This window comes from Dermacentor silvarum, chromosome 9 (assembly GCF_013339745.2).
Source record: "Dermacentor silvarum isolate Dsil-2018 chromosome 9, BIME_Dsil_1.4, whole genome shotgun sequence".
In the NCBI taxonomy this organism is placed as follows: Eukaryota; Metazoa; Arthropoda; class Arachnida; order Ixodida; family Ixodidae; genus Dermacentor; species Dermacentor silvarum.
In genome coordinates, this window is record NC_051162.1 from 104,238,800 (window position 1) to 104,254,346 (window position 15,547).

Consider the following 15,547-nt stretch of genomic DNA (forward strand, 5'->3'; position numbering starts at 1 on the left):
TTTGTTGAGGTTACTTTCATAAAACACATATTAGCAATGCTGTTGTAATTGTAGGCGTATTGTCCAATACGGTGAAGCAATATTACGACAGGCTTTATACAGCTGCAGAAGAACTGGGGCTACTGAAACTAAAAAAAAAAAGACTGAAAGGTCAACCCTTGTCTTCTCGTTAAACATCGATTTTCGATATGGAGGCCACATTAAAATTATATAAGGTTGCGTTTGTACAATATAGCTTTATTGGAACCACTTTGGCGGAAACCATGATTACGGGCACAGGCGCTATGATGACACGGGGTTTGGAAAGCAGCTTACGTTCACCTTCGTACTGTTCTTCGAGTTGCGGTCTAAGCCAAGACTGCGTATTTATCGGAACGAAATCTTTACATTTGGATATGTTGCTAGCTAGGTAAGCGCCAGTCTAAGAATATATCTGCAAGACCACATCTGAAAAACTTCCTTTGAGGCGACATTACTTGCAGGTTCTGCCATCCAAGTGATGTTCCCTCTGGGAAATGAAGAATGCGGTCAATTGTGGTGGAGATGCAATATGAGAAATCAAACACACTCTTAAAAAGGCTGGCGCCATTTGGGGCTTATATTTGTCCCACAGCTATAGTCGTCCTCTGCTTTGCTTCCGTTTCCTTTCTTGAAAACTCACCGCTCCATACTTTCCTATCGAGAATGTTATGTCACGCTGATAACGGGCATGCCGTTCCTGTATAGGAAGTACTAGGCTTGCAGCGTTAAAGAAAGGAAATGCGGCCAAGACAGATGCTGGTTATTGTTGTGGGACGAGATGAGCCCCAAAGGGTGCCAACTTCGTTAATAGTGCAGCAGGCCAGAGTAATAAGCGAGGTCACGCATAATAAGCAATCTGCAGTTGCACAGTATTATGAAAAGCATGAAAATTGCAACTGTAAAACGGCATCTAAATAAAAATAAAGTTCTACTAACCATGACCACTGAGGAAAATATCCTTTAAGGTGGTTCCCTTTGAGGCACGCTCTCGGGGTGGTCCTGTTGTGTACGTGCGAATAGTCGCACTAAGGTTCGAGCAGGCGTCGAAAGGGCCACAGGTGACTTGTGTCTGTTCAGCATAAATGAAGGTGCCGTTGCTACAGGTTCCCGCGCGTTGTTTCCAAAGGCTATCATTTTCATAACCACTCCCACCGGTGACGTCGAGCAAGTAGAAGTCAATGCTCCTACGAGGTTTATCCCATGCCAGGGTGATATAGTGATTATCAGCCGCCAGTAAGGTGAAATTGGTGACGTCGGGTAGTGCTGTAACGGTATTCAATAACCACACTCAAAAAAAGTAATTGAATGCCAAGATAATCACCAAACAAGAACGGTAGGGAACACGTCGACCTTAGAGTAGCATTGGGGTTCACACCAGTTTCGAGCGTTAACTGCTTATCGATCGTGATAAGCAAGAGAAGTTTAGGGTATATGTAGGCAAAAGGCAGGGAATATTTCGATCTTGGGTCATCAGAGGCATTGGTAGCTCTAAAAAAATGTAAAGCGCAATATGCCACCTTGGATCACAACGCAATTTGCAGAAAAGCTGTTTGTTTCCAGTAGTTGCATTCAGAGATTCAGTTGCCTTTAACTAAATTACAAACTGCAAGATGTTCCCCCATATATGACTGCTCCCTTTGCATGTGGTAAAGAACTTTTACCGAGAAGCTTCATCGACGCACAATTCACTTTTCCAGAGCATCGACCATAACCTAGCGCCCCCTGTCGTAACCTGAGGTTATGTCGCGACATTGGGAAGCACACGTGATAGCAGCCGTATAACATTCTCTAACGCTTAAATAAGGTTGTTTTTACAGAACCTGTATTTATTCATAACTATTGAACTTCGTACATAGATTTCAAATACCCCTCCACTGCTTTTCTCTATATTCAATAGTGGTGTTATTTGTAGATCTGCCAGATTAGCAGTCTAAATTCTGCACCTCTCGTTAGACCCCTTTATAACGCTTTAGAGCACTTGCATGCGTATTTGTTTGGCGAAGGACTAATTTAGGACTCTTACTTTCAACTTTGCCTACAGATCACCCATTACCCGGCCCTTACTGTCATTAAAACAAAAAAGCTGCCTCGTTTATTTCACCGAGGCCACCAGGCAAACGTCTTATCACGCATGGAAAAACGAGAAAACTAGGTTTAGTAACTATATTTAATACTCCTAACTAAAGCAGGAGCTTCAAGTTTTCGCTACACACTGCAGTTAACATGTTGCGCATTTCAAAAATTTCAATTTTTTGCTAATACAGAGCTCTTTTGTGGCATGGGGAAACGTTGCTCAAAACGATATCGTCACACTTTTGTGAACTCGCTCAAGGAATTCTTCACATAGGTAGTAATTGATGCACATGCCTTTAACTTGGCAGACAAACTTAGATATTGTTCCCTCTAAGTCCAAGGAACTTTGTCTTGTTGGCATTTGTCGTTACACCAGGGTGGTTGGAAATATTTTGCGCTGCTCGTAAAACCTACTGCTCAAGCTCAGGAGCTCTTGCATACGTAATTTATTGCATAAATCGTAAACAGGTCACACCTTTCACATTTTCCGTACACATTACCCAACAGAAGCCCTTAAGCATGTCAAATATAAACTAGTTGGTATAGTTCATTGAGGAGGCTACATAAACGAAGTACATTCCTCGTTTAGCGCAAAGAAAAACCGTAAATGCGAGGGCTGAATAATTACGCGCAATACTTCTGTTCATTGCTAGAAGCATTAAATTTATAACACACAGTACTCTTATTATTTCCTCTATTTTCAATGAAACTGAAGTTGTCTTTTGCCGCTGTTTTACGGCCCTAGGATACATCGCGGAAAACGGCCAGCCCAAGACACTCGGGAACTTCTGAATAAATAACTTTGTAGAAGTGCTATAAATAACTTTCACAGAATAAACACTTATTTTTTGTCACTCATTACAAACTTCCTGCTTCAACGAAATATAACCACCGTTCCTCGCATAGTTAACAGAGGAGATCGGGCAAAAGACACTGCCTACATTGTAGAATCTACGAAATTTCATTGAGGGCAAGACTTCAGTAATTATTCTCGAAGCTCACAGTTGACATACACACTTCAAATTTTTCATACACGTCATGCAAGAGAGGGCCTGATTTCCGGAAAATATTGTTACGAGCTCTCTGCTTTCATTAGTCCTCACTGGGAACGGAGAAACATTTGAAGCGTTTCGTGAATGGGCTTAGCAAACACCGCAGCTGTGGTCACGGCCACTTACCTGAACCTCCTTTTCGTGTTTCAGGCACTGATATGGTCCCGAGCTCTACACTGCGACGACGTGCTCGGCGGACAGTTTTCGGAGGTGGCCTCGCTTCCGGAACGGTCTCGTGCTGAACACGGCTCAGAGCCGCTCCCTCAGCTGGAGCATCTGCGAGCACGGGTACTCTCAACTTTGCCGCCCCAATGCCCAGTGTACGAGCCAACACATCCGCTATCGCCACCACCTCAGGTGACCCCAACAATTGCTGGTCTTCGGATTACATCATCCTTGCCACCGGAATACATATATGCCGCCAGGTCCAACTTCAATGGGCTTGGCAACAGCGCAGCTATGGTCACGGCCACTTACCTGCAACGCCTTTTAAATATTTAATTATGGGGTTTTACGTGCCAAAACCACGATCTGATTACGAGGCACGCCGTAGTGGGGGACTCCGGAAATTCGGACCACCTGAGGTTCTTTAACGTGCTCCTAAATCTAAGTACACGGGTGTTTTCGCATTTCGCCCCCATCTAAATGCGGCCGCTGTGGCCAGGATTCAATCCCGCGACCTCGTGCTCAGCAGCCGAACACCATAGCCACTGAGCAACCACGGCGGGTACGCAATGCCTCTTTGTCTTGCAGGTAAATAATCAATATTCACTATACGCGCGTCGCACTCGTTATGCGGCGCTTCTGGTGTTGTCAAGCCCACAGTGTTGTTTTAAAGTTGCAATTGCTTGTCGCATGTCATAAAACCGATGTTCGCGTTATCAGGCGACATAAAATTAAACCGAGGTCCCACCACCCGTTCTACCGAGACGCAAGCATCTTGCGACATAAGCACTCCATGAAATCCCGTCTAGACAAACTTACATGATGCAAGAACATAAGCCCATCCAGCGCAAGATATCCCAGAATAACTGCGCTGTCAAAAAGATGAACGAACGGCTAACTGAAATATAAAACGATTGCAAATCGATAGTGGGTATAAAAGAACAAATCGACGATATCCAAGTTCTTTGTGACCAAAACGCGAAAAACATAGTAACAATCAGACCAAAATCGGACGACTCAGAAGACCGTGCACGCCGTTCAAACCTAGTATTTGGTTTTTCGGACAAAGAACGTGAAACACGGTTCGAATCTGAAGCCTCAGTGCTACAATTCTGCTGTAAAGAACTAAACGTAACAATTGAATCATTTGATATCGAAAGAGCTCATCGGCTAGGGAAATACAAAACAAACAAAACCCGACCAATCATTGTTAAATTTGCACATTTTTAAATTAAAGAGAATGTTCTATTCAATGCATATAAATTGAAGGTTTCCCAGTATCGAAACATGGAAGATTACTCTCCCAACACACTTAAAGCAAGAAAGCATCTCGCTGTATTCGGCAAGGCGCAACACGCAATTCTTTAAGCTACGACATGGCAAACTCATCATTTGTAGCAACACCTACACTTACGACCACAAAAAGAAAAGGTTGTTCCTCGCACTTTAAACACATTGGCCCCAGCAGTGTCAATCCGAGAAGAAAATCAGTTTCGTTCCTATATACGAACGTAAGAAGCATTCTCTCTAAAGTAGATGCTCTTCAAAACCTAGTTAAACACAACAGAATCAGATCCGTTCGCAATCACTGAAACATGGCTTAACCCTGCTATAACTGACTCTGAGATAGTACAACGTTTTCCGGATTTCAATATTTTTCGACGCGACCGCACTAACAAACGTGGTGTTGGCGTATTAATATATATAGGTAGTCATAAAAGTCTTCAGTGCACCAAAATTAAGACAGCCTCGTGTTTGGAAATCCTGGTCGCTCTCTGTAATGCTTCCTATTACCCCACGATAATTGGTGTTTGTTATCGCCCTTCTGGTAGTGACCCTCTTTTCGTATCCGAATTCCACGAAGCTCTTCACTCTCTAACTGAATTTTATCGACATCTTCCGATACTGCTGTTCGGCGACTAATTTTCGGCAATATCCTGGACTAATCTAGCATGGGTAGCCTCCAAAAACGGTACCGAGAGCGATTTCATTACCTCATGCATAACTTTTGGACTAACGCAACTCACCGATGAAGCCTTACGCTATAACGACAATTGTTCTTATATTCTAGATCTTATTGCCTCGGATCCCGACAGGGTATCAAAATTAACGTTTTTACTAGGGCCAAGTGACGATTCAGTAATCCATTTCACCTTACTCCTGACAACTTTCGCATCCCACAAAGATAACTAAAACAATAACATTGTACGATAAAAGTAATTATTCTGCTATAAGCTCTTAGCTTGAAGAATTTGCTACTCCTTTTCTAACTGACCTTTAAAAGCGTTCAGGTGAGACTACCTGGTTACTATTTAAAAACAAAATCTAGACTTGTTTTCTAAGCATGTGTCCAACATTACCGTAACTGAAGAGAAGTCATCCCCATGGTTCAGCGTCACATTGAAGCGACTGAACAATAAAAAAAAAGGCTTTTTCGTTCCGCAAAACGTTCCAATGACGCATGCGCGTGGAGTAGCTATTATACCATAGAAAAAGAGTTCAAATGGCTCGCAAAGAAAAACTTTCTTTTTTTCTCACAGACATTGCCCGCTATGTTACAAAATAACCCTGAAAAATTCTGGAACACCATTAACCCTAATCACTCCCAACCCTTAGCATTGTGTTCTATGTTTACTGCCGAACCTGTCGACAACTTACCTATCCTTTCTTATCACGACCATCGCGTGATGGCCGACATCACATTTTCTTCGAACGGCATTTCAAAACTAATGGGCTCGTTAAAACTCGGAACTTCGTGCGGCGTGGATGGCATCAACGCGAAAATGGCGAAACACACGAAATCGACTACTATTGTGATACTATGCCATTTTTTCCAGCAGTCGCTATCAACAGGAGTGGTGCCGGTGGACTGGAAAGTGGGAAAGGTTGTTCCTGTACCCAAAAAGAGGACCCCCAACTTTGTGCAGCTGTTATTGCCTTATTTCACTTACTAGTATTTGTTCTAAACTAATGGAACATGTGATCTACTCAAACATTGTTAGGTTCTCAGACTGCATAACTTCTTTCATTCCAGTCAACACGGCTTTCGCGCAGTACTCTCATGTGACATCTAACTAGCTTTATTTTATAACAATATTAGCTCCAGCCTTGACTTGGACATACTCGTTGATGCTCTCTTCTTAGACTTTGAAAAAGGATTCGAAAAGTTCCGCATCAACGGCTACATACTCCTAAAACTTTCTCCACTAAACATTAATACATCTGTATTAACAATCGACAACAATTGGTCTGTGCTAATACCCACTGATCTAACCAATCCCCCATAATATCTGGTGTGCGACAAGATACAGTACTTGGACCCCTGCTTTTTCTCATTTATATTAATGACCTCCCAGCTAATACTTCTTCTACCATTCGTCTATTTGCAGATGAATGTGTCGTATATCGTTCTATTAGAAACAACACAGATATTAATACCCTTCAAAACGACCTCAAACTTATCGAGTCCTGGTATAACACATGGTTAATGTCCTCGCATATAAATAAAACTTCATTAATATATTTCCACCGCAGGCCACATTACCCGCCAGTACAATATATCATTTTCGACTCCGTAATATCATCCACTGAATCTTATGAATACATTGGTGTAACATTTTCAAGCAACCTCTCCTGGTGAACCCACGTAACTATCATAGCTAACTCCGCGAATCGCACATTGGGTTTTCTTCGTAGGCACTTAAGACTCGCTCCCCCATCAGTGAAACTAATAGCTTATCTCACGTTTGTTCGCTCTAAGTTAGAATACGCATGCTCTATTTGGGACCCTCCTCGATCTAACCTATCTAAAATTCCCGAATCAGCCCAAAATTGTGCTGCTCGTTTTATTTACTCTGCGTATTCTTACCATGCCAACGTTTCCGAGCCGTAAGGAATGTGGTCCAACCTCGAAATCCGACGTCACATATCTAGGCTATGCCTTTACCGCAAATTTCATAATGCTCCCTTCGAAGTTTGTAATGCTCCAATTCATCGCTTGTCCAGCCGCACAAACCATACCAGAGCGGTTAATTAAAGTCGTTCTCAATTACTGGTCACATCTTTGTGTTTCTTAATGAGCTTACAATTACACACACTTTCGGTTGCGACCGAGAGAACGACGTCACTGACGGTATGCATGCAGTCCGCCGTTGTCGCTTGCGTTCGATGTCTCGCTACGCCGTAGTCTCGCGTTTGCTCGGCGGCGTGGTTAGCAGCATCCGCCCGCCATTGCCGCTTGCGATTGTTCAAAATAAATTGCTTCAAAATTAAATCTGTCCGTCAGGTGAGACAATGAATGGCTCATAACCCCTTAAGCAATGGCTCAAACACGGCCTCCCCGTTACGACGACAGAAGTGAAGCGAAATTCCACGCTGGAATGAACAGCTCTAGAATAAACTGACGACGAGCGCGGGAGCAGGGGCGCCGACGACCAAGCTGTGGAAGAAGTCGACGACGCTCCAGCCATTGCTTATGATGATAGCTTCAGCGCACATCGAACGGACGGAGTTTGGTTTCGCTTAGCCATATACACCTTCCCTGTAAAAACAACCAGAATGGAGCAAAGAAGAGCGTGCCGGCATCCTTTCGACGAAGAGAAAGCTGAGGCTGCATTGGGGCGCAGGGGCACGTACGCGATCCAGGGTGGCCGAGTCTTGGCCTAACCCCCTTTGTCGATATGAGCCAGAAAATCATCATCATCATCATCATCGCGTAGTCCACCTTCATATTCGGCATATTAAACAGACATCTCTCCTTTATGTCTGGAACATCAGTTCTTTAGCAACAGTCGTCATTCCACTGCCGTCCTACCCATGTCGATTTGCGTGTCGTCATGTGAGGACGTTGCTTGAAACAGGCGACGTTTGCCCATCAGACACCATTTTGACGCCATCCATGGGGTCATATCGTCATGTAGACGCAGGGACCCAATTTCAACAAAGTGAGCAAAGGTTAACAAAGAAGTGTCCTTGCGTTTTTAATGCAAAAAGAGAAGTTGCTAGGATTTTTGTGCGCAGGAAAATACGCATCTCTCATTAAGCCTGCGAGATACTAGAAACCTGTTTTCATAACCCTTTTCCATGTGAAAAAATGCGATCCGTCGACACACGTTTCTATATTTGGTCACCTCAAGTCAGCTGCCGGTGGTGCGGTTACGGAGTTGTCCCCTTAACTTCTTTTTTATTGCCGTGTTGCTTGCAGCAGCAATCTTATAACTTATATTCGGTTTTCTCTGTGGCGCGTGTCATTCTTCTGATAACTCTGATCACCATTTTGTTTTACGCACAAGTTAAAACCTACCCGCCGTGGTAGCGTAATGGCTTTGGTCGTTGTGCTGCTAAGCCCGATGGCGCAGGATCGAATCCCGTCTACGGCGGCGGCATATAAATGGGGGAGCAATGCGAAAAACGCGCGTGTACCCTGCATTGGCTGCATGTTAAAGAACATCAGGTAGTTAAAATTATTCTGTAGCCCTCATTATGGTATGCCTCATAATCATATCTTGGTTTGGGCACGGGAAACCTCATAATTTAGTCGTTTTTTTTTACACGTTGCAACCTACTGAATATTCAGCCACGGATAAAAAAAGGTATTTATTCCATGGATATATTTGGCCCCTTTCCTTTCTTGTCGCCTGGCTACTGCAGTGCGCCTGTTTTTGGGGGGCAAATATCATAACCAAGAAACGTTTACGACCGTTCTCGTGTTTTAAGTATACCTGAGCAGTTGATTTTATACAACCGACAAACTTGCTTTTAAGTTTTCTGGGCACGATCACTGATCCTCAATTATACAAAAGCTTCATTAAAACAAAAGCAAAAAGCTTACCAGTAATTATTAGGTACTCTGCAATTGGAGTGGGCTGCAAATGAAAAAAAGCATTAGATGAGTATCTCTTCTGGCAGCTCCACACATGCTTTGATCTTCATTGGATTCATGACCAATCCAAATACACAAGGTGGGATATGATAGCAAAGAAAGCTGAAAAGACACCATCAGAAATAATTTAGTGTCGCTATGAGCAGTACGATATTTTTCTTTATCGCACATAGAGATCAGGCCAGTCGGGAGTGTGTTCCATGGCATATATGTTATATATTTACCTGACACGTTTTCCTCAATTTAAACGTACCGATATCACTTGACTTGAAAATTGGCTTCGATCACCTCCGAAATAGTTAAATTATATTTTATCCACTGAGGCGGTGGCCATCGCAATAGTCATGAACGATGCAGACCGAAAAGAAATACCCGCCCAAGTGCAAATTGACTCCAAAGCGGGGTGCAGGGCCTTTCTCAAGGGGGTCCTGCCCGCTGCAGGTAGCAAGACTGCTAAGAAAACCCCGCCAATGGCACCACGGGATCACTTCGTGTACAGTGCATGAGGGTCTGGAGGGAAGTGAGGCGACAGACTCCCCACGACAGAAGCAAACAACCGAGAGGTGGACTCGACCCTCGTGTCCCCTCCAACCAACGCATCACCGGTCACCCCGAGGGAGATCCTTGCCCGCCAGGGAGCGACGAACAGTCGCTTCCCCCAACGCTAAACTCACACGCCATCAGGGAAGGAAATTGCGCAAAATTCAAACTAACACTTGTCCAAACCTCCTCCGACAGAACAATATCGCATCGGTGGCGCCAGCGCACAGGTGGAAGGTTCGACCTATACTGAGACATATCACGTGGGAGTGCGGGAGGCGCCCTCAAACAATGGACTCACGATTCACACTAACCTCAAACTTCTCGCCGCCGTGGGAGACGCAACTCGGGGACTACGATCTGGAGGGGCCAACAGCTCTGCTAGATCAGGCCCAGAGAGAAGCCCGAGCCAGTTGAGTTCTAGACCAAGGACCCTACCCCTAGTAAGCCTTTTCTTTTCCGTTATTAGGGAGCTTTAGATTAGGGAAACGCAAGCGCTGGGGCCCTCTAGCGTTTGGGACCACATTACTGCGCATACGTATATGCGTCTGCGCATGCGCAATACCGTGGCCCCGAGCGCTAGGGGGCCCCAAGGCCTGCGTCCCCCTAATCTCAAAGTATTTAACGTGATAGCGTTAAGGGCCCCGCATCTTACCGGGTTTTGCCTCCATCAGAAAAACCCGGTGTCGGCGTCGGCGTCTGGGGCGTTGCCCGGACAAGAAAATCATCCCGCACCACGCCGACCACGCAGGCCCTCCTCATCGATGCTCCTCATCGCCGTCGTCATCGCTGTCTCTGAAGCAGAAGCTGCTTCCATTGGTGAAAGCACACGCAACCTTCCTCTAATAGCAGAGGTCTGTCCCGAGACGTGACGTTCTCTGCTACACCACCAGATGATGCTGTCCTCCGCATCACAGGCAGCGGCATGCACCGGGGACCAACGCTTCACTGCTTTCACCTATACTCATTCCTAACCTCGCCTGAGGGGTTCGATAACTAGAAACATACTTCACCACCTGGCCAGCTGTCGAGAGACGCCTTATGCGTGAAGCCTCACCCTTACCAGAAACGCAGCCGCGCTTCCACGCGAAGTGGTCGCGGCGAGGTTTCTTCCCTCCATATCTTGCACCACTGCCGCCGCGTTTCGTGCTTGATCACGACAAGCGCATCATGCGGTTCCATATGAGAGCGTTCCTGGCGCTGTGCCATAAATACCTTCGTCCTTCTAAATCTACGAGTTTGAGGTAGAGACACACAAGATCTCTCGAAGATCATATATCACCATCAGTGATCTCTTGAGAATACCACCCCAGAATACTACTTTCATTCCGCCTTTATAGGCCATCGCGGCTGATATCCGCTACGAACGAGTTATCGGGCGCCCTTGTCGGCCGAAAGCTACTGGGGGTTCATCATCGGAGTCAGCCGTTTTGCGATGGCATCTCATAAAGGATTCACCTAAATCAATTCCCACAATGAGTGAGAGCTGCCGTCTGCTTCTAAACTCTGCTATCCACATGCTCTGTATGCACTTCTTGGGCACAGGAGTGCTCCGTTCCACCCGAATGGCAAGGCCTTCTGTCAGACATTTCCACAAGTGATAATGTCGCATGACCTGCAATTCCTGAAATCTTTTTAATCAATCAATTAATCAACTTTATTTATTCATTTTCATTTGTTTACACAATACTGCAGGCAGCAATGCTGCCCAAGCAGGAGAGGGTTTACAAAAGATTGTTTTTTAGCAGTTTTTCAAATGAAACAGAAGATGTGCATTCAACAACAAATTCCGGTAAGTGATTCCATTCTTCGCTCGTAAGTGGGAAAAATGATTTCTGAAAGATTTTAGTGCCTATGTATGACTGGACTACTTAAGAATGAAAAATACGTGACGACCTATTTGGAGCATGGGTAATATATGTGGCATTGTCATAATATATTGCACGCGGGAGTGGCAAACACAAACATATGAAGACAGTGTGCCGTGTGGTGGCGAAGAGGACGCGACTCTTGGCCAATACCCATGAGTGGGTATGTACTTTAAGGTCGTCATCATCATCATCGACACCGATTGGTGAACGTCGACAGTGGCGCCTCAAAAAGCGTGGCTCGAGGGAGCGTGGCCCGTGGCGTGAGAAGTGCGCGAGGTTCAGCGTTCGATGGCGGAGCTTCCTCGCTGGGCGTCCGGCCCATAGGAGCTATCGCCGCCCGCGTCACTACGTCTGCACCCCAATCAAAACTAGCACCAGCTGAGAGGCCACCTCGTCCAGTTCTTCCGCTGGGCAACTGGTCCAGGAGGGCTGGCGGTCCTGTACCTGGCTGTTCGAGCGTTCGGGTGAGCGGTCACAGGATTACCTCGTCCAGTTCTTCCGCTGGGCAACTGGTCCAGGAGGGCTGGCGGTCCTGAGCCTGGCTGATCGAGCGTTCGGGTGAGTGGCCACAGGGCTGCCTCGCCACCTGTGAACGTGACCCGGTGGGCTGCCGCAGTGTTCTCCGGGGCGCAAACCCCGCCATCGGGTAACCGGACACGCGGAGGCTCCGGTACATCGACTGTGGCGCAGGGCCACCTGAGCTCCACAAGGCGATCCGACCCTGTAGTTTGACCCTGCTGTCCAACCCAGCCGTCTGACCCTGTTGTCCGACATTGCTGTCCGACACTGCTGTCCGACACCGATTGCTCGACGTCTCCGACATGGCGACACCTGCTTCTACATGAACTGTAGGCCGACTACATTTGAATAACTTATATTAGCTGCATATCTTATAGAACGTATTTTGGGGAACTGTTGCCTATGTGCTGTTTCAAAATATTACGTGTGTCCAATACAAGTCTGATGTGTGTTTGTGCTTCTGCGTGCTGCTTCTATCGCTTTCTGGAGTGATCCTGCACCCAAGAACATCACAGGCATTTGCTAAACCTATTTGATTATGAAACAATGAGTAAAAATTTTTCAGCCTGGCGCCTTTACGGCGCACATGGAGCGGATCCAGTCTAAGTTGCCCTAACATACCAGAAACTGATGATGATGTTTTGTGATCGGAGCAAATAAACTGTGTAGCCAGGCGCTGAATTTGTTCAAGTTTATCAATTTCCTTATTACAATACGGGTCCCACACTATGGAAACATACTCTAGGACTGGGCGAACGAGGGAAAGATAAGCTTGCAGCTTTACAGATGAAGGTGACTTCTTTAGCTTTGTAAGTAGAAAGCAAAGTTTTTTGAATGCTTTATTGCATATGTTGTCAATATGGGTGTCCCATTTGAGGTTACTGTTAATTGTTATGCCTAAATATTTCACATAAGTATTAGATTCAAGGCTCCGATAGCCAATGTGGTAAGTATAAAGTAGCGGTTTTCGTTTCAATGTTATTGCACTGTTTTGGAAAAGCTTATTTGCATTCCTCTGCCGTCGCACCAATCCGCGAGTTTACAAAGACTACTGTCAAGTGTATCATGACATGATGATCTGACAGCAGAATAAATGACACAATCATCAGCAAGCAATTTCACCTTGACATTAGAATCCAATTTTTAGCAATATCATTTACATCGATAAGAAACAGCAGGGGTCCCAACACTGACCCATGTGGTACACCGGATAAGACAGGCAGGCTATTAGATTTCACACCATCAATTTCCACAAACTGAACACGATTTTCTAAGTAAACCTGAATCCAGTGCACTATATTTTCTGGTAGTCTATGTCAATTAAGAATTTCAATTAAATTTGAATGTGGCACACGGCCAAATGCCTTTGACAAGTCTAGAAATATTACGTCAATCTGCAGGCGGTCATCTATGGCCCTGGCAAAGTCGTGTACAATAGACAACAATTGAGTTGAGGTGGAAAACTTTCTACGAAAGCCATGCTGAAAATCAACAAAAAAGTTATTCGCTTCCAAGTGGTTAGATATGTGATTAGCGATAATATGCTCCAAGAGCTTACAACATGTGCTAATGAGGGATATATGTCTGTAATTGTTAGGAATAGATTATCACCTGATTTAAACACCGGTATTACCTTGACCGTGAGCCAGTCTTTTGGTATTGAGCTCTGTTTAAGGGATGCATTAAAAATAATGTAGAGGAATTCAGAAGTTAGTTCGGAGTAGCGTCGAAGAAAGTTGTTAGGCAAACCTTCCGCTCCAGGCGATTTTTTTACGTCAATTTCAAGCAGCATGGAAAGAATGCTTTCGTGACTAATTGAAACGTCAGGAATTGATTGAGATGCAGATGGTGTATATGATTTATCATGGGCACTGAGAACTGAAGGTATAGTGAATGCTTTGTAAAATGTGTCATTTATTTCATTGACGATATCATTAAGATTAGAATTTACGCTGTTGTTTATTCTTGCTGCTGAACACTTCGATTAGAGTCGGACAGGAAACGCCAAAACTTGTCTGGGGAGTTTTTTAAGAATGTAATCATAGTCTGGTTATAGAATTTGTCACGGGCGTTACGTAGTTTGATGATAAAGCACCCCTTAAAGAGCGGAATTCGGTATTCTGAGCTAGCTTATACTTGCGTTTGCGCTTTATTCTACGTTTGAGATGAATGATTTCACGAGTGATCCATGGATTGTGACGTTTAGTTTTCTTTCTACGCTTTGGTACGAATTTATCAATACAATACTTAACAGAGTTAAGCTTGTCCCAGAGAAGCGTGACGTCGTCATCGAGTTTACATTCATCAATGGAGAGGTGTAAGCAATCCAAGATAGATTCGTCATCAGCCGATGAGAAATCCAGAAAGGACTGCGTGATAGGTATAACTTGGATGCATTTTTGTATTTCCAAGTCCACATGTACAAGCTTGTGGTCAGCTGTACCTTCAGTTAAGATAACAGTAGGATTTTCCGACAACCCTTTGATAAATACAAGATCAAGAATCGATTGGGTCAGGTCTGTGACACGTGTGGGATGTATACAACCTGTTTAAGATCACGAAATAACATAGAATCAAGAAGGACGTGTGCACTGTCAGCATCATGAGAACCAGAGATTGATAGCTGTTCCCAATCAACAATAGGTAGATTGATGTCACCGGCCATCGAAAACTTATGATTAGGTCGGAGCATGCGTTCTAGGTAGACGGCGAGAGATTCTACGAATGACACTGTGCTTTTGGGATGCCTGTACACGACACCGACTAAAATTGAAAAATCGCGATATTTAACTTCACACCAAATGCTTTCGTGCTGTGGTATGTTTGGAAGCTGGATACAATTTATTTCCCTTTTTATGATCAAGGCAATGCCCCCTCCTCGCCCACTGCGGTCGCGTCTCATTATTTAGTGGGATGAGACAATTATTTAGGAGTCATTTATCTCTGGTGTCAGCCAAGTTTCTGTGACTGCCAAAATGTGTAGGTCATCTAGGATGAGGATATCTTATAATTTGTTTGACTTATTGGCAAGACTTCTTGTATTAAGCAAGATAAAACGGAGCGTATCTGTTTGGAATCAAGGACTAGCTCTAGGCAAGTTAGTCTCAGGAAGCATAACAGGCTGCGAGGTGGCCTCATCCCAAACGTAAACGGTATCATCTACCCGAAGCCGCTCATAGTCAAGGGAAACTTTATGGCATTTGGCTTTTTACTGTTTGCCATGTTGCCATATAGTTTAGAACGTTTCTTTAAAGTAGCCGCACAAAAGTCGTGGCTAACAGACATAGTTGAGCCTTTCAGTTTGAATGAATTATGAAGGACGTGCAATTTCTCATTGTAATCAAAGAAGTTCATTATGACTGGTCTAGGTTTATCAGGGCGTTTTTTTCCTATTCTATGCACCCTTTCAACGGTACTGACCGATA

The 15,547-nt window shown here is 44.7% G+C and overlaps 1 protein-coding gene and 1 long non-coding RNA gene across 6 annotated transcripts in view; one reads left to right on the plus strand and one right to left on the minus strand.

Annotated features, from left to right (window-relative positions):
• The window catches only part of LOC119463475 (uncharacterized), a 562,544-nt gene that overhangs the window by 256,171 nt on the left and 290,826 nt on the right, over nucleotides 1–15,547 (minus strand). The window lies entirely within an intron of this gene.
• LOC125940444 (uncharacterized) overlaps nucleotides 1–15,547 on the plus strand; it is a 405,801-nt gene that overhangs the window by 238,713 nt on the left and 151,541 nt on the right. The gene's annotated exons all lie outside the window — the stretch shown is intronic.